Below are 22724 nucleotides of genomic sequence, written 5' to 3'. Positions count from 1 at the left end.
CCTTTCCATTCAAGCTTCAGTATGCAAACAGCAGATGTTGGAAATCTCTTGATACTCCACTAATCAGAAAAATGACAGAAAATTCTCACTCCACACAACAAAGAACCAATTTTTAGAATAACCAAGATTTTCATGATGGGTTTTCACCTTTCTCCAGTCTCCAGTGTTTTATAGAGATTCAGGCTTATTGGACACTTGCTGGTAATCTTTTCAAATATATTAGTTTAGAAAATATTAGAAAGAAGAATTACTACTGCTCCATATACATGAAGACAATTAACTTTTGCTCACTGCCTAAAGTCACAATTAACTTTTGCTACTGCCTGCAGTATTTCTCTCAAAGGCTAGATTTTCTCTTCTTCATCTTCCTTAAGCAAACCTCCTGCCTGTTCCCATGCTCTGCCAACTCCCACAACTATTCCACAGTGTCCCCTAGATCAATGGCAAGCACAGGAGTAATTTAGCCCAACTGAGGTTAAGCACTGTTTAGGGGCAAGTACATGGACTATGTCTTCATGCTAGCAGGTAGTTATGGTGAGATTTCAATGGTATTTTTCTACACAGTTCAGTCCTAATTACCCTGCCATAACACAACAATGTAGCTCTGCACAGTGTCAGTTTGTGGTGATTGTTTCAAAAGAGCCCTGGAAATAAAGGGGGAAATTATGGATATTTTACCAGTTAACAAAACGTCTCTACTGCTGCTCAATTTAAGGACAGGCTCCCCTCACAGGCAGCTTTCCAGTCATTGGGATAACCCTGTAGGTCTTTTAATAACCTGCCCTATGCTGACAGTGATATACAATAATGCCTTTCTGACAATATTGCATGATCTTTATATTTGCTACTCAATGGATTTTAATCACAGAGACAGCAGAGGCACAACTGCAGAATCATACAACACCAGAGCAGAGGGTCTCCACCAGAATCAGCAGACTACTTCTGAGGGGTCCAAGAACAGGTTACCAAGAAAATCAAGCCAATCCTCAGAAGTTTTAATTCCCTGTAAAGGTGTCAGTATCTTTATTAGGTAATTTTTTTAGATCTGTGAATTAAAACAGATTTTAAAAGTAAATTTTTTGAGGGTAATGCCCAGAAAAATGAAAACAAACTCAAAATATCTAGTCATGATTCAGATGAAAGTCTCTCTCCTGTCACTGGCTGAAATCGTGCATGCAGCCAGTAGCTTTCCTCTACTTCTAATACCCATAATCTAAAAATCAGAATTAACAACTCAGAGCAAGAACGGTGTCTTTTAGAGTCCCTGGACCTTAAGAAAGGATAATAGTTTTTACAAAAATGATAACCGTATTTGCAGTATTTCCACCTCACCCGGGTCATACTGTGTAATAGAATGATTTCTAAGATATTGATAAGACCCAAACCTCTTGCTGTGTTTTGTATCAATAGCTTAAAAAAGTACATGATATCAAGGTAAGTATGTTGCAACTAAGTAGCCTTAGTTTGTAAATAACCCAATCTTGAAACATTTAAAAAAACCCAGCAAAATTTGACTGTCCTAGCAAATCTGCTAACAGACATATACTGAAATCCTAACTTCATAAAGCAGGACACCTGATAATCCTCTCTGATGCCTCTCATTTATTGAGGTATACTACAATGTTGACTTGAATTTTCATGAAGACTTTAAACAGCTGGACAAAACAAATTTTCATGCCCTGCCATGCTCAAAGAATATGTTTTTCTGTTACATGTTTTTCAAAATACCGCAGGTTTATGATGTTTTTCACACTGATCACACCTGAGAAACAGTTAAGGCCTAAATAGTTCTGGCTACCAAAACATAGGAAGACATGTGGTTGCTTAGTTTACATTCTTTGTAAATTTTTTCTTGATCAAACCTTATTTGTAAGTCATCATGACACAATAGCACTGATAGTTCTATCCAGGAACAATTCTTAAAACTCCAGACAGAAACACATAACAAATTTAGAATGGTTTATGGTAATGTGCCAAGTAAGAATTTCTCACACAAGTTCTTCAGTCACATACACACAACCAGTCTACCCAGTTCACAGATCTTGTCCCCCAGGGCTCTGTCCACCATCTCACGAACTCAATTTAACATATTTAAGCTAGAGACAATACACAGGATATAATGTAGCCAGTCCCATAAATCTTGAAACTTTCACTGAAGTCAGCAAAGACCAAACATATATGTGTGTAAATTTCCCTGAAAAAAATACCAGCAAAGATAGATTATTATTTAGGTACTTAAATACTGCACTTATTAGCTGAAAAAAAGTTTATTTCCTTTGAGTTTCTCCATTCTTCCTCACCCAAATATTGATATAGAATATATATTACCTTATGTCTTTTATAAAAGATACTTGGGCACAACTCAGATTTTCTAGGGATCACCAAGGGAGAAGGCAAAACTTCTCATGCAGCTTAGCAGCTGTGGAAGGGACAGAAGATTCAAGGATGCACTTAACCCAGCCAATATCTGCTTGTTAACAGAAGAACAGTTTCCTCTCCTGAATTTCCTCTTTAAGCATAACAGAGCACCCCAAAACACAAGGAAGTCTAGAATTAAATCCAACAAGAGCTTATTGCCTTAACAAGCCATGTGAACATTGCCAGAATGGAGGATGGAATCAGGCTGAGAAAGGAGATTGACTTTGCAGACTTGGGTAGGTAGAATACCTTCAGCTTCAATCAACTAATTTTATTTGCACATATTTTGGTAAATTTCTAGTTGGCTTGAATGTTCATGTCATCACTGGTGAAATCTACCCTACCTGAAATTCAATCAAAGACAGCTATGTCATATTAGTAATTTTTTTTTTGTCCTGGCACTGAAATAGAAAACAAGAGTGGTTCTTGAAAAGGTCCTTCTTGCCACTCTGGTTGTAGTTGATGTTGGAATTAAGAAGGGAAACAAAACAAAGCAAAATAAACAAACAGTAAAAGGTTTGTATCCTAAAAACACACCTCTGTCTCTAACAGCAGGAGACAAGTGAACCACTATCCACTCCGTTAGGAATGAGTGCCTATCCAACGAGACAACAATTTCTGAAGCCAGAATAAACATGTCAGTGAAAACTCTTTCCTTTTGCTTCAGTGAAACAAAGATGCTTTGTTGTTGGTACCAGTTATATAATTAAAATTCATGTGAGATGGCAGTACAGGGAACAAGCAACCTTTCATCCCATTAACGAAATAAACCTGAGGGCACCATCAGCCTTTGATGACACGGACTACTCTCAAGTGGACCTCCATGCACTTCCCCTGCACCCTGACTTGAGGCTTGGCCTGGCCCCTGCTCTCTGCCTGGACTTTGCTGCAGGTATACCTGTCTGCAGCCTTGCCTCTGGCTTTATCTCTTGGACTGACTGAGGCTGTAGGAAGCTCTTCTTCCTGAAAGATCCCTCATACATATGGCGTAACTTGAACCTAGTTCTGTCTTTGGCCTTGTCTCCTGGGTAGCCTTTGCTGCTGCTTTGTCTCCAGCCGTGTCTTAAACTCCTGGATGGAACCTCCATCTGACCTGGGAGTGCCAACAAACCCTGTCACCAGGAGCCAGCTCTGCCTGCCATGCTCAGACCCTGTGGAACCGTGCCCCATCAGTGGTGGCACTGCTGCACTGGGGTCACCCTTGCCTTCTGACTTGCCTCAGCTCCTAGCTCGTGCTGTACCCTCACAAGAGGCTGGTGCATAGTGGTTGCAGGAACAAATTTTAAAAATCAAGGGAAACAATATTCATCTCTTAGCTGTCAACTGCCCAAGTCTTTTCTGGGAAGCCCTCCAAGCTGTCCATAATCAAAACCTAAGTGGATTTCTGAAGCCTTTAAGCATGGCCTTCAGACAGACCATGGCAGTTTGGTGTGGGCCTTGGACCAACAACTTTAATACCAGATACAGTAAATATCATCTGGAGACTAACAGAGTTTTGTAATGTATTAAGCACATGAATCATTTTGTGGAAGAAGGTGAAAGAAAGGAAGAATATGAATCTGCATTTATAGAAGAAAACCTAACAATAATGTGTTACTTTTCCATGTTAAGTGAGGGGAAAAGCTCTTAATGAATGCAGCATTCCTCAACCATGATATGCATTTAAAATGCATGATGAATAGGGTGAAAAGGGTCAGAGCTAAGCCATTCAATTGACAAACAGATGATACATCCAGGAGGCAGGAACATGCCCTCACAAAGCACCCTAAGTCATGCCCTTCTGCTTTGTAATTAATTTTTTGTTTCTGTTCAGCTGTGCTCACATTTCTTATCTTACATATCTCCAAGGCCCACTTGGGGACAAAGTATGCTTATATGGAGGAAAGGATAATGAGATTAGTGGGTATGGCTATACAGGTTGCTAGTCTTACATGGTCTTTACACTGCATAGTGCTTACAATTTCAGATAGTCAATTAATTTTTGTATTAATCTTTAATACTTGACAGACTCATCTTCAGCAACAGCCAATCCTTAAAATGATGTAAACGGTAACTGGCAAAAATCCACCATGAATGTGCCAGTTCTCAAACTTCAGACCAATAAGCTAATTAAAATGTTTAAAACCGAATCCTGTCCAAGCACTAGAATTCATCCCTATTGAATAAATTTGGCACAATGTCATGAAGACACAGCATTTAACTAAACTGGCACATCTCTGGAGATGTTTCAATGACAGCACCTCTTTGATAATATTAGGTCAGTTCCACAGAGTTTCAGAGGAACTGGTTTACTGTAACCTGCTCCAGACATGGAGATGAAGAACTGGTGACTGCAAAGGAATACCTGGCAGATAAATTCTTATTAGAGCCAACTAACAAAACAGACACGGTTAGGCACCAGGGAAAGTTAAAATATAATAGAAGAGAAAATAAGTTATTTGCCCCTCTATTTCTGCAACAACGGAACAGAGCTAAGATATCTCACAGGAAAATAAAGACTTTTGGGAAAATAAAGTTTTTTTGAAAAGTAAGCTACAGGCATTTTGGTACTCACTTTCTGTAATTTAACTATGGGATATTGTTGGCATAGGCAGGAAACATTAAGACATTAGTCTTAAGCAGTAAGTATTGCTAAGGATGAACTAACTACATAGGAGTACAAGAAAAACCTAAATACCACTTTTAAATTAATAATGATCTGCATGGACTACCTGGCTGTATATTCTAAATGCATAGTCCCCTTTCCATCTCATATAATGTCTACATTTCTGCTGTCTTTCCCATTTTCTACTCTTTGTGTCAATGAAATCATTGGTGCAGTAGCAATTTACTGCGGCTGTACCTTAAGTCAAACATTGCTGTCCCTTTGCTTTTCTACCCATGATGTCACATATACACTGGCACTAGTAGAACACATGAAGCATTCCATTAATATTTTGACTCTTTCACTTACTATAAATATCTACCAATTTCACACATGAAAATTACACCAAATGTCTCTGGAAGTACACCACTATTCAAGCTGAGTAGAATGCTAATATGGCCACTACACTCATTCTACTCCATCTCAAATTTTTGTTTATTTTTAAAATCTTGAGTTTGCAAACTTAGCTGCAGATTCTTCTACCAGTTTACTCTCCACAAGAATGCACTGCAAGTATACAAACATGTATCACACATTTCAAGTTATTTTTGTTCCTTTACTAGTCTCTCTGCAAAACTGATAAAAAGTTTACAGGAGACAAAATTTAGTATTGAAATCACAGTGGAATGAGCTATGATAACAGGGCCACACCAACTACATAGGTCATACCTCTCTTCCAAAATCCTTTTATCTATCCAAGGCCTAAGGACTCACCTATGTGTCTCTAGAAAACTCAGGGTTAGGATTGAGAAAAAGCATAAAGTTGCAGCATGAGTGGCTGCCAAAAGAAAGTGGAAGCTGCATGGAAATCAGCCCGGGAAGAAATCTTTCATTTGGGTAACTGTATCAGAGCCATGACAGGAAAATTAAGGTAAAGTTCAGCTTCTGGTTGACATACAAAGGAATTCAGAATTGTAGCATGTGTAGGGCTCAAAGAGCCCAAAGTCCTTGTTTCACCATATCCACTTTCCCCACCACCTCAGCTACTGTACACGGGAACTTGGCACTAAGCACCAGTTCTGCCATCTCCTTTCTATAAACCCAGGTGACTTGCCTAAATCATGAGCTGCTTCATCCTCCCTTCTCTGCACCCTGATTTTCTGCACAGTTAAAGCCATAGTGGTCTACTCATATAAAGGATTCTGAGAGATCCATACAGAATTCTTTAAGGCATGCAAACGTATTTTAATCAGATTTGTTCAACACACATACAAAACTAAATAATCTCTGTTCTTTCCAAGAAAAAAAATCTAAGAACCTTTCACTGGACCACATCATTCATCCTTCTACTGCACTGATTGTAGAAACTTCCACTCCTAAGACAAGATTAAACCTTCTGGAAATATATTAGCACCTAAAAATTATAAATATTACAGGAGGCTGAATCTCTGCAAGTTTTCCATCAGACAACTTGGCAGAACAGTGTTTATTCTTGCTACATTAGAGTGCAGTATTCAAACATATATATTAAATAAACTCCACAAGAATAATCTTCCCTCACTATTCATCCAGACAGAAATGAGGATGAAAAAAATAGTAGGACTCGTTTCCTTCAGCACAGAATTTTGACCAATCCAGTATTTCTATTTTTAATTTTTAATTACATTTGTGATATTTCCTGTGGGTTTAAGTCATGAATGCAGTTCCAGTATGCTGGGAGCAACATAAATAGTTATTCCCAAAGGGATCTTACAGCTGTTATGCATGGGTCAGAGATTTTGTGAAACGCAAAATCTGAAACTTTAAAAGCTTTTTAGCCCACATCCTTCCCATTTCTTTTCAAAGGCAGAGTTAATGGATAATGAATGACATTGCCCCAGATTTTGCCCAGAAGGTATGGAAGTAGTAACTCCATCTAAATAAAGTAATATTTAGCAGTAAGCAACCACCCAGTCCTATCACAGTATCGGAGTCCCAGAACTGCATCAGAAATTCCTTCCTGATCTAAATTAACTCAATTGCCACTTTATGCTGACAACTGTACAACTGAAGACCAGAGACATGAAATTCTTTCCTCTCCATCTCTTTATAGAGGGATGGGGGAGAAATGCAACTTCACACTGCAGCAAAATAGTCTCGTCTCCTCCTAATCTGTGTCTCTTTTCTGACACGAGACTGCTCAGAAGGACTTGAGGCCTTCTCCTCACCAAATCTGGATATGTCAGTCCATAAAAATGCAAAAGATTTTGCACCTACCTTTGGTCACAGTCTGGTGAAGGAAAATACTCATCCGTTGCTTCACTCAGGAACAAGGTTCTGTTTTAAAATAAATAGACAAAACAAAACTTAAAACAATCTTTCCCTCTCTCTGTTCCCTAACATTAGCCTTCAGCAGTGTTGGTAAACATTTACTTAGCAGGAGCACCTTCGCTCTCCACAATCAAGGTAATGATTACGTTACACTAAACAGGGCAGGAGGACAGACTGAGGCCATGACAACAGCCATACTGGCAATGACTAGACAATGACAGGGCTGCACAGCAGCAAGCTCAACTGGGCAACAGTGAGAAAGAGCGGGGCAAGATGAGAAATTACAAATGCAGGGGGGTAAAAATCCCCCCAATCAACAAGCCAGGAACCTGGATTTAGAACCACAAAGGAAAAATAAGTTTACAGAACAAGCAAATTCAGTATGAGCTGAGAGAACTGGAAATGCCAGCACAATCTGAATGGGATTGCTCACACACATTCATTAATATTGTCGTCTTTGAAACAACCAACAAAGCAAACTATAAGATGTTACCTTCTTTTGTCTTAGCCACAGCTAAATCACTTCAGTAAAACTTCAATGGTGTGACAAAGTCTGTGTAGTCTATTCCCAAAGCCTTCACAATGAGGTATACTGTGAAACAAAAACAAGCCACCCCAAGGAGGGAGTCACACCCTCTTCCACGCCTCTGCCTGGCTGGTGATCACAGGGATGGAAGTACTTTGTGAAACCAACTCAAGCTCAGGAAACGTGTGTGTGTAAACACACACAGACAGGCACACAGAGCAGCTGGCCAGGGAGGGTGCCTCAAGATTCACCAACACCCCGAGGGAGGGCACAGACTAGACTGCTATAATTTTACTATACCTGTTGGACAGCCTCTGAAGTCAGATCTTTCACATCAGGTACCTCTGCAGCCTTCCACAGTCCCTGATTCAGCAAAAATTCTGACCTTTGAGTTTCCAATAATCTTCAATACCTCTACAGCCAATTACTAAACAAGAACCGCACTTGCTCTGCTTGGAAACATAATGAAGCACACCCAGCTCTCTGCCTTCCTCACATAATTACAAGAGTAAAAGTTTCTCCTTTTTCCTGGTTAGATAAAGATTAGTTTAGTAAAAACAACCCTATACTTCTGCAGGACACATTTTTTCTCTTTTATTTTGATCCATAATTCTGATCTTCCTTCACTAAATAGTTTGAGAAGGCAGAATAAGAAGCCCTGCATGCCTGGCCTCCACAGATCCCAAAACACCAGGGTAAACATCAGAACAGCCAGATGAAACCACAAAACAACTAAACTACAGAAGATGTGAATGTTTGATTTCACTGTAAAAACAACAGACAACTAAAGAAATTGTTTTTTCACAGAACAATCCCATGAAAGTCATTGAGAAAAACAGTCAAATTAGGAAGTTAATTATTAGCAGAATTTATAAAATTCTACCCTCATGGTAGTCAGTAAGACCCACACAACCCACACCAACATCCAACTATTAGCATTTAATAGAAGTTTCCCATAGGGATTGGCTCTCTGTTTCACTGCAATATACCTTGCACTCTCTGGTGTAAACTATTACCAAAGTGCTGATTTGGAACAAGATGTACTATCATTCTGATCTACTTGATTTTACTTTTCAGAATACAGAAAACTTTAAAAAACCCAAAAGGATTAGCAGATTGCAAATGCAGGGGAGACACTCGAAGAGGAATAGAAGTTTCAAATAATTTTGTCTTCAGCTTTTAAAAATGCGACTTACTCCTGCTTGCAGAAACTCAGAAAACTGTTATAGCAAGGAGGTGAAGAAACTGCTCTTTGTGCCAATTTTCCACTAAGGCATGTCAAAACAGATACAAGTAGAAATGCAACAGAGCCTGGTAAGAAGGGGGCAGAATTGAATGCCAGCTGAATGGCATACAGGGAATTTAAACTGAACGCAATAATTGATAAGTAATTAAACACAAACAACAGAGCAATATTATCAACCAGATAGAAAAATCTATCAGTAGAATGAGACTGGGACTGGCCAAATCTGATTTCACTATAAGATTTCTTTTACAGAACCTCAAATTAAAGGAATGGTTTAAAGCAACATGAAAGGGATGACACTGTTGTCATTTCCACAGAAAGCCAAGTGAGGTGGCAAAAAACTTACCTAACAATTTCCCATTTCCCTCCATACATATTCTTGTGCCTATGTCATCCCTGAGAAGCAAACAGATCTGTATGTTTGCAAAGCCGTCAGCACCAAGTGTACATTACCACCATTATCAACAGCAGCTTAATACCAGCTCCCAAATGCTGAACAGAAGAGGCAACCCCACATTTCATCTCTAGGCATCAAAGCACTTACTAATGGAAACGAAACTCTGCCTAGCACACAATTAAGTGATTTTGGAAGGATGTCATTAACTCTAGAAGCATCATATCTTTTCCCATGTTTGTATGTACTTGCAAATTTACCACCCATAAGAGTGTAGTGGGAAAGCTCAGGAGCTTGTGTGCCAGTCAGGCAGGCTCCTGCAAGTCAGGGTGTGCACCATACGGCGACTCAATAAGCAGTGACATTTGTATTCCTGACTGTTTTATTTCTTCAAACACCAGTCACACTGGAAGTTTCACTTGACTTTTTCACTCCAGAATAAAGGCCAAATCTCAGTATAAAAGATGCTGTCTGGAAATCCCATGACACATATGAGAGCACGTGTGTGGTCCCCCCTTCACCATTACAAGATTAAACATCTTTCAGGAAAATGAGAAGCGTACTTAGTTTTTTTAAGCATAAGAACCTTAATATTTACACTAATAAAATATAACAGGGTCCTCTTAGTCAGAAGAATAGTATTCACACGGGAGCCCAACCAGGCAGAACTATTTTCCCATGAAGATCTTATCCTCGGTCTGGGCAAACAATCCAAGTCACACTAGACAGACACCAGTTCTACCCTGTATGTCTCTGTAGTAATTACACCAAAGAAAAATTACTGTCCTTAGCTTAAAAATATTAATCATTTTAACAGCCCAAAGCACAGTGAAAATATATAATGATAAAGCATACATAGGGAAAAGAGAACATAGCTTGATATAGTCAAAATATGTAAATATTTACAAGAATACAAGAAGAGAAAGAAATACAGAAATAGAGAGTAGGACACATTTACCAAATGGTGGAAATTTTAGTTAACTGCTGCAAAAAAATATATAATTCAGAATAAAAACCACAACCACCTAAGGTCTGTATTTCTTGTGCAGTTTTACAGTCCAAAGCTGCAAAAAGATGAGCAAAGACAGGGTTGGCTTTCTAGTGGTTATAGGAAGTAAGTATGGATGGAGTGCAGCAATCAAACTGGAAAAAAGGAAAAGATACATAGAGAAGGAGAAGAGGAAAGACAAAGCTATCTGGGAATGAGTGAAACCAATGAACAATTATAAGAAAAATATGCTTAAGAAAAAGGACCATGCAGACAACTGCATTCACTGCCAGAATCTCCAAACAAGTGAAGGAAATGGAAATGAGGTAGCAAGGATATACTTGAAATAGTTAATTAAGGACATCAGACATCAAAACATATGATGTGTTGCACTGACATTTATTTGAGACTATACCTGAAATACTGCATCCAGCTCTGGAATATCCAGTACAGGAAGGACATCAACCTGTTAGAGCAAGTTCAAAAGGTGGGGGACCACCAAGATGATTAGAGGGATGGAGCACTTTGCTGTGAGGAAAAACTAAGAGAATGGGACTGTTCAGCCTGGAAAACTGAAAATTTGGGTGACCTAACTGTGGCCTTCCTGTACCTGAAAGCAGTCTATAAGAAACATAGAGAAAGACTACTTACAAGGTCATGTAGTGACAAGACATAGGGGAACAGCTTCAAACAGATTAGGTTTGAAGGAGGAGAGTAGTAGGAGGAGGTAGTAGGATGAGATTCTTTACTGTGAGAGTGGTGAGGCACTGGAATAGTGCTGCTCAGAGAAGCTGAGGATGTTCCATCCTTGGAAGTGTCCAAGGCCAGGTTGGATGGGGCTCTGAGCAACCTGATCTAGGTAGAAGGTGTCCCTCTCCATGGCAGAGGGGTTGGAATGGGATGATCTTTGAGGCCCCTTCCATTCTGTGATTCCGTGATAGTTCCTTTATTACTCATTCACATACATCCAGCAAAATTGGTTTAGGAAGGGAAATGTGTTCTGAGACATATTGAAGCTCTCAAGTGAACTTCTATTTTTCACAAGAGAAAGGAGTCTAATTTTCAAAATTCTAGATCTGATCTCTTAAATGTCTCCTCTTCCTCTTGTATGAGGGGGTGTCTTTAATGTAATTCACCAGCAAATTTTTTCACAATAGAAGAAAAAAAGCAGAACCATCTGATGAAGGAGAAGCACCAAGGTCACAGCACTCAGCCTGCCAGAATTCAAGAAGTGTCTGGCTAACATTCTCAGGCCCTATGATGTGATTCTTGGGGCCCTCCTGTGCAGAGTCAGGAGTTGGACTTTGATTATACTTGTGGGTCTCTTCCAACTCAGAATATTCCAAGATTTTATGATCACTTTGATAATCTAAAGCAAATGGCTTAGTACAGTTCAACATTCATCCAAAGTCCTGCTTCAGATCTTGCATGTCCTTATGGAGCATGGCCTCGCACAAAGGAAAGGATTCCTCCCTATAAGCCTATTCATGGCACGAAGGGCAGGAGGCCCAGGCCCTGTGTGCCATCAGCATGATTGTGCTTGCTTGCAACCACGCTGCTCTGAAATGCCCATGATCCTGACTGCTCCAGCAGTCTGATTTTCAGAAAGGCCAATGCAAGCAGTGAAGTGTTAAAAGAGTAATGCTGTCTTTGCCTCTGCCCTTTTCTCTCCTGCTATCAGTGTAGCTGTATGCCACCAGACAAGCAAAAAAGCAAACTAACTGCAGTCAAGATCAATGGAGAAAAAGCTATCAGTAGCCTTCTTCCCAGTGCTACAACCTAGCAGCTAAAATCATGCCACCTTTGGGAGAAGAAATTTGTAAAGAAAGGGGGAACGACTAAAATATTACAAGAAGATCTCTCCTAGTTCTTGTTTTTGATTTCATCAGGTGGTAAGAAGGAAGCAGCCTTCTCAGCTGACTAAGCTCCATTGCTACTATTCTCTCTTCCTCTCCACTCCCACCCTTTGTTTGTGACTGTTTCTTAATGAGCAAAGAACAGTCCTGAAGAAGGAACAACTATGATTTTTGTATTAGATAGATAAATCTTGAATGTCCGTCAGTTACCATCCTGCCACAGAGCCACTGCCTCCTGGTAGCAATGCTGTAATTAAGTTGATAGCATTGAGTATTCTCTGAATTATGGGGTTAAAGTCGCACAGCACTGTATTTAAAACTTTCACCCCATTCTGATAATTTAAACAATTCTGCTAATAGCTTGTTTAGGCTAATCCTCCTCAAAGCATTCCAAATTAAGAGCATTCTGAAAGGACTGAAGGCACCTAGTTTGGTACTTGTCTTCCTCTGGTCCTAGTAAACCATGGCTCACACAGTCAAAGCAATGCCTTGTCCCTCTGCACCTGTCACAAAGCCATCACTATCTTAAGAAAAATAGCATTTAAAAAAAACAGCAAATAAATAACCAGATTCATGAAAGACAATCATGTGTTATCTTTTCAGACAGCCTGAAAAACCTAGGTGCCCAAATCCCACAGGGATGAACTTAATGTCAACCAAAAGCTATGTAAAGGTTTTGTACCTAAATGGTGACCTCCAGTGAAGCTGACAGCCACCATGGAGAATTTGAAGAGGATAATTTGCTTCTCTCATTTTATTCTTCTATTAAATAAAGAAAACTAAGTCAGAAGCCTGTCAACTTTATGTTTTTGCTTTATCACTGTCAATATTTGATCTGGACACTGTTGCCTCTTCAGGCTCCTTACGCTTACTTTAATCTCTGTCTTTTAACATAAATAATGTGCACTCTATATTGCAGAGCAAATTCCTCCAATATGTCAGATGCTGTTGGGAAAAGAAGTATAAACAGCTCCTTGCTTAACACCTCACCCATGGGCCTATAGTGATATGAATCTGCAATTCTAAATTATGACACACCCCCACTTAGGAATGAATTAAAGCTAGAATTAACATTGTTCATTTTTATAAAGAAGGAAGCCAATAACAAAAATCTATACACAAATATAACATATAAAACACATTTGATATGATGGTAAAAACACACTACAATAAAGAAAATGGAGTTTTGCCCGTAATTCAATGTAAATCTGCTGTTTAAGCAACTTTCTTCATATGCACATTGAAGTTCATAGTAGTAACCTCCAAGATGCCCAAAAAGTGGCCGTACCGCAGTTGGCTGCACAGAAAAAATGTGTAATGAAAAGAAATACTTAATCCAATAAACCAAGTAAAAAATTACAGATAGTTTTCCCAGGTACAAACACACAGAGCTGAATGAAATCCAAATCTGGAAGAGTAAGTATAATATCTTGAAACCAAATTGGGCAAGACTTGTTGCAGATGGCCTGTATTCACACCTGTTTTATTTCCACACATGGAACAGAGAAAACAGGTTAAAAAAAATCATGCTTTTAGGGGAGTGAAGGGAAACAAGAAATTAAAACTTCCTACCCAATTACTTTTTACATACTTGCTTAATGTTCAGCCCTAAAATCGGCTTAGAATGCTCAGAAATAGACATACTTCAGATTTTCCTCACACTTCAGGAACCATAGCCTTTTTTCTCTTTCCACAGAGTCTTCTCAGGCACTGCTACTACTTTCCAAAATGCCCAAATACCTGATTGCTGATGATTAAGACTGCAGGTGCTGTCAGTCGATGAGGAATACGCAAATGTTGAACAGACTGTTCCCTCCTCCCTCGGCTCCCAATTGTCACTGAGGTTGACTGTGTAAATGCTCAAACCGTCACCAAACCTTCTCACATTTGGAAATAGATACCTGATCCACTCAGAGAAGTCTCCGTTACCATATATGTTTGTTTGGAAGTATATTTAAATACACTATTTTACCCTATCATTCCTGTTCCTTTATGTTTTCTGGCATGCAGAGGTAAAACAATCTGCTGCACAAACCTATTTTGAAAGACTACAAATGATGCAGTTGCTTGATCCTACTGTACATTACGCCTGGAAAAAAAAATCTTTGCATATATCAGTAATCATGAGACAATAATACAGATTATGGCTACTGAGAGAGCAGTGCCAGAACAATCTGAGGAGAGCATTATCAATTCTTTCAATGCTAAAGGTACAAGGACTTGGCTGCATCATTTTACTTGATTTTTTGAAGTCAACAGTCTGACTGTGGTTGAATTGGAAGGAAGAATGGCATCTGTAAAAGGTATACATGATCAACCAACCTGAGTTCAAGGAACACCACAAATGCTTTTGAGATTAGCAGTCAGAAAAGCCTGCAGACTCTCTAGGACACTGGGTTATGATCAGGGAGAAGCATCAGTACTTACAGATTGACTCATGGAAGCACAACTAGAGCAACTCAGAGTGGCATTGTTTGAGAGCCACTGACCCAGAAAGGCACTAAAGTAAAGCTGTACGTAACACTCCCAATGCAGGCAGCACTCAGCTCTGTGCTCTTCTGTTGGCAGGAAAACACTGCATGAAGCTCCACAATTTCATAGTTCACATAAACAGCTAAAGAAGCTTTTGTGCTTGCAATGAAATTAAAATTTCTGCTCACTGTCTTAATTTCCTTTCATATCTCAAGCTAAAAGCTCTCTGCTGCCATCCTTCTTTCTCTTCCCCTGTCTTATTCTATCCTTTCACAGTAATTCTGAGTCAATCAAATTAAATTCCCTGTGTTTTCATGCAAACATCTGATTTTCCTGGCTTCACTGGAATCTCAGCAAAGGCCCCCCTCCCATTCCTCTCATCCCAAGACACTGAAGCATGCACAACTTTCCCTGAGCATCATTTCGGAATAAGGCCACACTTGTGTTTTTAAGAGAGGCACCCAGCCAGCTGGAGGTTTCTTTATGGCTTCCCTAAGTGAAAAACCTTTTAGACTTGCAGACTGAGCCAAAACCTTGACCTACCATGCCCTTGTGGGGCCAACAACATTCTTCCACTGCTTGAGAGACAAAGTACATGAACTGTCAGTTTGCACAATGCACTCAGGCACGTGGTGGGATTCTTGGGGCGTCCTGCACAGAGACAGGAGTTGGACTTGTTGATCCTGATGGGTCCCCTCTAAGTCAGCATATTCTGCTATTTTATTTTACTCTACATAAAAATCATACAACATGGCAAGCGATTATTATCACTGTATGACACTATCAGTGTTTCAGTAGAAAAAACATAGAAAGGTCCCATGTGCAGGGCAAATATTTTTTAAGACTTTGAATTAACTCTGCTCCTTTTTAAGGCAGTTAGAAAAAATATTTGAAAGCAGAAGATTTGGTTTGAGTTTCAAAAGACATTCACGGATCAGCGTGAGAATCTGATCAAATGCTTGTCAGAACCATCAGAAGTATTTCCACTGAATTCAACCACTGGGTCAGGATCTAAATTTATGTTATGTCAGTATTTGTATATACATTTACAGATATAAACACCATGCTGTACACTACTATCATAAATTTTTTTGCATGTAATTGTCTAAGCATTACACATGAATCACAGCAAAGGGTTGGGTTTTTTAAATAATTAAAAATTCCTTCTCCTTTGGGACCCAGCCATAACCCATTCTTATCTCTGTAATAACATAGATTTTCATCTCACTAATCTTCCATCCTCAATACAAAAAGAGAATTTGCAAAGTGGATGACTAACCAACCCCCTTTCAGTTAAGCATCACTCTGCTTAGGTGTTTTGACACTCCTAAGCTATATTTTTCTACTAATTTTTTTTTGAAAATGCATGTTCCTTTTGTTTCCCTAGATTTACAACACACAAACTCAGAGACAATGCTCCATTTGAGTTACCTCATAAATCAGTAAAAACATAAGGGGAAACTGCCTTTTCCATCCTAGCAGTGCAAACAGAAACTTGTCCAGCCTTAGATAACAAACCACCCTGCTGGTGAACTGCATAACCCTCACGCTGTCCTGAACACACCCACACTCCCATGAACTAAGGCACCTGCAGATTATAAGGCTTTTCATGGGAAACAGTTCTTTTCTCATTCCTTCCCTTCATCTTAACTACCAGTCTAACCTGAATTGTATAAACCAAAGGAAAATAATTTCCCAAATGCCAGCACTTAAATCACTTTGTACTTCCAACCACCATTTTCACCAGGCAAAGGCTCTGCCACCTTACCCTCACCCAGCCTCAAGTCTGGCTCAACTGTCAAAAGAAAACCAGCGCTGTTCAAATACAACAGCATTCAAGCCTTCTGTCAACAGAATAGCAGAGCTCTCCCTAAAACAAGCTAAGTATATTTTTTCTGATCTACAGGGCAGCAAAACTGAGGAAGAGAACACAAGCTTGGACACTTACCATGTCAGCAACAGAACTGGGTATGTGAGGACACAGGAACAGAGTTCACAGGCTCTAACCATTGCCTTTTTGCCTCTGGAACACTATTTTGTGTCCAGCCACAGCATTCTCCTAATTTTCTCTCTCACGTGGGACACAGGCCATGTTCTTTGAGATTCCTAGCATAGGCCAGGGCTAGGACTGTGATGCTCTCAGAGTTGTATCTCCCAGGTGTTATCCTATATCACCACAAACATTAAATATCCAACATTAAATACAGGTCACCTCAAGTGTTTACCAAAGGGAAAAGGCAGATTTTGATTAAAAAAATAACTTCACACTAAAAATCACAATTCCTTCCCTTTTCTTCCTAGCACCTTCTCTCCTATTCCAGCTCACTCTCTGTTTTAATAGTTTCCCTACCAAAGAACATCCCACACTGCATCACAACATTTAGAAAACTTTTTTTCTGCAACAAGAATAAAAACCTTCTTACCTAGAAGAGCATATGTAGTTCTAATAAAATCAGATTTTAGAGGTTGGCAGAGCCATCTTTTCCCGTTTTCAGTGGCAGCTGGATAAGAGTTTTCTGTCTCTTTCGCTGCCTTTCTTGTCTATCTCTGCAGGACTCAAGCTAATAAGCTTGCCATTAATGAAATGACTATGCCAAGGTACTGGCAGATGGTCCTATGTTCCAAGCACATCTTCCCATTCCCTCCCTCCCAGAAGTCCTAATCTATACACAGTGTAATCGCCACAAAAACATATGCTCCCTGACAGAGAGCTTCCCTCCCATTATCTTAGTACTCCAGGGGATTGCCCCTGAAACCTCAGCGACACAAAGCAACTCCCTTCCTACTCAAGCCTCAGTTTCCTATATGCCTGAATACACATTCAGCAGGTCATGGCTGAAGTACCTGTACAAGGCTTAAAATCCATATTAATCTCTCCATGATACTGCACACAGCCTAGTCCATTTCTAAGTGAAATGCACATACACAAATCCATAGTTTGTTGTTTGTTTTTTTTTTAAGTAAGATATAGCTGATATTTCTTTTGAGCAACACTTCATTACTGCTTACTTACAGGTTCCAAATAACAGTGCACGAGCCTTTCTCAAAGACAAAAAGCCATAAGGGGTAATTTATTACATTGGTTACCAGGAAATCTCTTGAGCAACACTTTCACTTAAATGCTGAGTCAGTTACTAATTGGGTATCTCATATATCTTAAAATAATCTGTTTGTTTCATCTGCTGGCTCCCTCTCCCCCATCAATTTAATCAGATTATTGTGATTGATGAATTCATTAATATGGTCATTGCATCCTGAGAGCAGAGCAACTTCTACAGAGAAAGCTTCAGGAAGGAAGAGCAAATATCTCCCTTTTACACACACAGATAGCTTCATGCAGAGGAACAAAAGAATGCTATCAGTTTCCCAGCTGTGGGAAGGGCTGCACAACAGATATTTCTAGACACTCAGGATCACTGTGGCTGGCTCTGCTGGAGTGCCTCAGAGAAGATGAGAGATATGATGGGAACAGACAGGTCACCATAATATGAAGGGTTGTTTTAGCTCTCAAAATTGACCTTCTGAAGCATCATTTCTTTACAGGGGAAGAGAAAATTTTTATTGTTAGTTCTTCTTTGCATTTAATCCCAAAGTACTGAATAACTTTTCCACACTGCAGATAGGGAAAAATTCCTAACAGAAAGTAGAAAAGCTTCCCTTTAATCTTTGCTGCCTCCTTCTCAACTTCAAGTTGAAAATCTTCAAAGTAAGACCTTTTCCCATACCTCCTAACACCTCAAGTCACTGATTGCCATATGGAATAACTTCAGCTTGGTAACTCCAAACTATCTACCTTACAAAAGGTGAAAGAATTAAAAAGCTTGTTCATTTTCAAGTGAAACAAAACCAAATAGGTCTAATGCAGGCAACAGTAGACAAGAAAAAACCAGTAAGAAATACTCATTAGCCAGGAGTAAAAATAAGATAATTATATTTCTGTATCTGTTGTCATTCAAAAAATAAGGAAGCCAAAACACTTCGACAGCACATTTCCCCAGTCTTCCCAAACACTAAAGGAAAGGAAAAAAAAGTAAAGAATTTGGCACTTACCAGAAAAACCAGTAACTACAGAAAAGCATGCAAGAGCACTGCCCAAGTTCCCAGGAGCAAACACCTCGGGAGCTGAGGAAGGATATAAATGACCTCTACCTGTGCTTACTAGATGTCTGAAACTGTATTCACTCTCCCTTGAGTTGTAACTTTATATCTTTCTAACAACTTCATAAACCAGATGAAAAACATTTATCTTAAAAACATAGTAAGACACCAAATTTCTAATGAAGAAATCTACACTCTACCTTCTGCTGTCTGTCAGAGCAACAAGCAAGGTGACACTGAGCATTTGAAGATCAAAAAGGCTCTTGGTGAGCATTTCTTAAGTGAAGAATTTGGATGAGGATTACTTTGGGAGGATAGCCAGTCTGATAAACAGCAGCAAGCAAACAGGAAAAGCTACTTGTTGCAGGCAGAAATGCACAATAGGCTTCCAGAAACTAACCGAAACTAACCACACCATACATAATTAAAGCAATTTATTACAGTTACATGGCTTCACACATTTGGAAATGCATTTCTCCATTTTTAGTCTGGGAGAAGTGTGCTTATTCATGAAAACTGAAAGGAAACACGTAGTAAACAGTTTTTAAAAATTCAAGAACAATGTGCGAGAACAGAACATTTGATACGGCATTATCCTGCAAATGTCTCCAAATTCCTCTCTGGTCACTGTGTGGGCAGCACATTCCCAGGACAGAGAGCAGGGTAGGCGGGAGAAAGGGGACTGTAAAGCTATTCATGAACAGAATTTCGTCTTTTCCCGCTGGGGTTCACGAGGGAGCCAGTGGAGCTGTCGGAGGAGGGAGGGGAAGGGCTGTTTCTCTCAGGAACAGAGGGCACAGGGGCCGGCACACGGAGCCGGGCGCCCCACGCCCTGGAGGAGGTGAGCCCGGAGCGCAGCCCCCGCCGCTCCCTGCCCGCAGAGCCTTCCTCGCCCTGCTCGGGCTGGGCAGGGCAGTCGCTTTGGGATGTGCCAAGGGCAATCAATCATTCAAGAGGAAGGTTAATCCATCACAGCGGAGTTCCTACAAAACAGCCAGCCCTTTCCCCATCCCCCGCACAAATTAAAAAAATACAAGTCTCATCGCCTAGACTTCCCCTGACCGCAGCAAAGCTCAGGCATACAGGAGCAGCTCCCTGAGCCGCACGAACTGAAGAGGACGGTGGAGAGCCTGCACTCGCTGCTGGGCTGACAAACGAGGCCACCCAGCGCCACCAGAATCAGGTCTCCACACGTGTCATCACTCACCTTGCTGCTGCAAGCACTGGAGCCATCCTACATCTTCCTGCTGCAGGGAAGATCGGAACATGCCCCAGCATACTGCACATTAATTTTGACTGCTTAGAATGCTGGTAGAAACAGAAAATGCAGACTTCACACTCTCTAAAGAAGGACTCTGCCCAGTATTTTGCTTTCAAGCATCTTCTGCCAGCAGATCCTCCTTTTCCCCATTGACCAGTAGCCTCTGTAGCACCGGGCAGCTCTATAACCAAGGCAACGTGAGAAAGCAAAGTCTGTCTGGAGCTCTGAACACGAGGACAGATTTTGATGCAGTGGTATGAAATAACATGTAATTGCTGACAAGTGGATGGTAAGCCCTGAGTATGTGGCAGACAGCTGCTAGTACAGGCTGCCTAGGGACAAACAGCACTGAATAGTGCCCACAAGGTAGGGGGCAAAGGAAAAGGGTGGGGGAAACACAGCTGGAGAATCTTGATAACTGGTTTATCTGCGCAGCCTATCGTTACTCCAGGTATCCCTCACAGCTGAGGGACGTGGAAATCACAATCTGAGAAACAGCCCTGGCCCCTTTAAAAATGTTCTCCCTGTGAGAGACAGAAGATGCATTCATAAGTGGTAGACTACAAAAATGGTAAAAGTGAGTGTTTGGGGTCTTCTGAGTTCAGTGTTAATTTCTGTCCCATTTTTAGACCAGTAACATCTGGGGCTCAAGAGGCTGATGTAGGATGAAGAATGATACAAAAGAGAGAGAAAATTACTCTGCCATGCAAGAAGAGAATGATCTAGCAAGCAGAACTGAAATGCAATAGAATGACAGAAGCCAACAGGCTGCAATCACAGTGAGCTACAAACCAGAATACATCACACTAATGAGGGAGGAAAAGATTTGTCATATGCAGAGGATTACAGAGAGTTTAATAAAAATATTTTCTATTAGGAGAAAACCAGAATCTAATTTATATGGAAACAACTTTTATATCATACAGATCATGGTACAAAATACAGAACAGAAATTCAGAAAGAATGGCATGTAACACTGATGTAAAACAAGCTGTTTGATAAAATCGTAATACTGATGAACAGCAAATAGAACTATTTGAACTAATCAAACATAACAGTAGAAAAAGATTTCAAAGATTTGAAGTCACAAATGATGTACTCTAAAGATACAGAAATGGTAGTGCAATGAGTTTTTGATTAATAAATCTGCTTCTGTAGGTTACAAATGAGTTCAAATGAAGGATTTGGGCTTTTGTGCTGTATTCATGCAGCATCCAAAACAGCTAACACCTGACCTGTGGAGGACTCTATGCACTTTGGCAATACAAACAAACTGTAATCCAAACAATAATTTCATATGTACATGTATTTCTATCAGAAAAATTTAATTATGTCGAGGAAACATGAGGACACGTTATATTTAAGCAAAGTACTAAACAGTGAAAATTATAACCACTCATACTTCTTGTTGAACAGGGTCATAATAAATTACTAGCTCAAAAAAAGAGGAAAAACTAGATGCCTTAATGAAGGTCCACTGTGTGTTCAATAAAAAGAGACTATAAAAATACACATTAAGTTATATTAAGATGCATAAAACTAAAAGATGAGTAATACAAGAACTAACGTGCATTCCACTGTTCAGTTCTCACCATTTGATCCTAAAACAGCAGAAAAACATTGAAGTAATGGATTAAAATTGCTAACTAATGAAAACAAAGAAAACCATCTAAAGTCTGTAGTGTTGGGGTTTTTTTGTGTGTGTGTGGTGTTTTGTTTTGTTTTTGTTTTCTAAAATCCAACAATGTTTAAGAAGCACATGAAAAAGTCTTGAACAGTCAAGAGGAGAGGCTGGTCAGATTAAGAACTATTAATTTGGTTTCCTAATTAAAAGAACAAGGGAATACATAATGCTACTCAGGGCAAAAAATGTGGGTAATTTGAGATTATATAGTTACACATCATACACAATTATTCTGTAGTGCTTACTGTAGCATTACACTGATGTTAAGGAAATTAAAAAATATTAATATTCAAAAGCAGAATATTTGAATTATAACAATAAACACCAATCAGAAAAAAAAAAGAAACGCATCCATTTCAAGGAAAAAAATATAACAGTAAACAGCTAGGAGAAATGTAATATAATAATTTTCTATAAAGTTGTTTCTTAAACTGAGCTATAAAGGAAAGATTTGGAATCTTGGTGGACAGATGCTCTGATCCACTAAGGAAAATGGAAAAGACATACCAGCAGCAGTTTCATCTGCAGAAAAAAACATATAAATGATATCTTTCTAGCTAGAGTGATAAAAAGTCTTATGAAATGTGCCACAGAAAGGTAGAACAAAGAGCTTCTAGCTTAAACTTAAGAAAAGAGACAACAGAAGGACATACAGTCAAAGCTGTAACAGAAGGTAAGATAACGGTAATCAACAATACTGGGCCAATCTTTTTAAAATCAAGGGGGTTTTGTCAGCATTTTGAGCATTTCTAGAGATTGCTTAAATATGGTTTAAGGATTGAGACCCTTAAATATGAAGGACAGACCACTGTTGGTCCTGCAGCAAATACAAGGAGAGAGAAAACAGAATTTTTGTTGTGTGCCACATGCTGTTTACCAGTAGTGTG

At 39.6% G+C, this 22724-nt stretch overlaps 1 protein-coding gene across 5 annotated transcripts in view; it reads right to left on the bottom strand.

Moving 5' to 3' along the window:
* NDST2 (N-deacetylase and N-sulfotransferase 2) overlaps window positions 1-22724 on the bottom strand; it is a 127294-nt gene that overhangs the window by 42923 nt on the left and 61647 nt on the right. For 4 of the 5 annotated variants that reach the window (XM_030276804.4, XM_012574527.5, XM_030276805.4 and 1 more), the window contains one exon: window positions 7259-7318. The exons of the other annotated variant lie outside the window; for it this stretch is intronic. The gene's annotated coding sequence lies outside the window, so the exon portion shown is untranslated. The remainder of the gene's footprint in view (window positions 1-7258; window positions 7319-22724) is intronic. 5 annotated transcript variants of the gene reach the window in all.

The sequence above is a fragment of the Taeniopygia guttata genome, chromosome 6 (genome assembly GCF_048771995.1).
Source record: "Taeniopygia guttata chromosome 6, bTaeGut7.mat, whole genome shotgun sequence".
In the NCBI taxonomy this organism is placed as follows: Eukaryota; Metazoa; Chordata; class Aves; order Passeriformes; family Estrildidae; genus Taeniopygia; species Taeniopygia guttata.
Note: the sequence above shows the minus strand (reverse complement) of the source record. Positions and strands in the feature narration are given on the sequence as shown.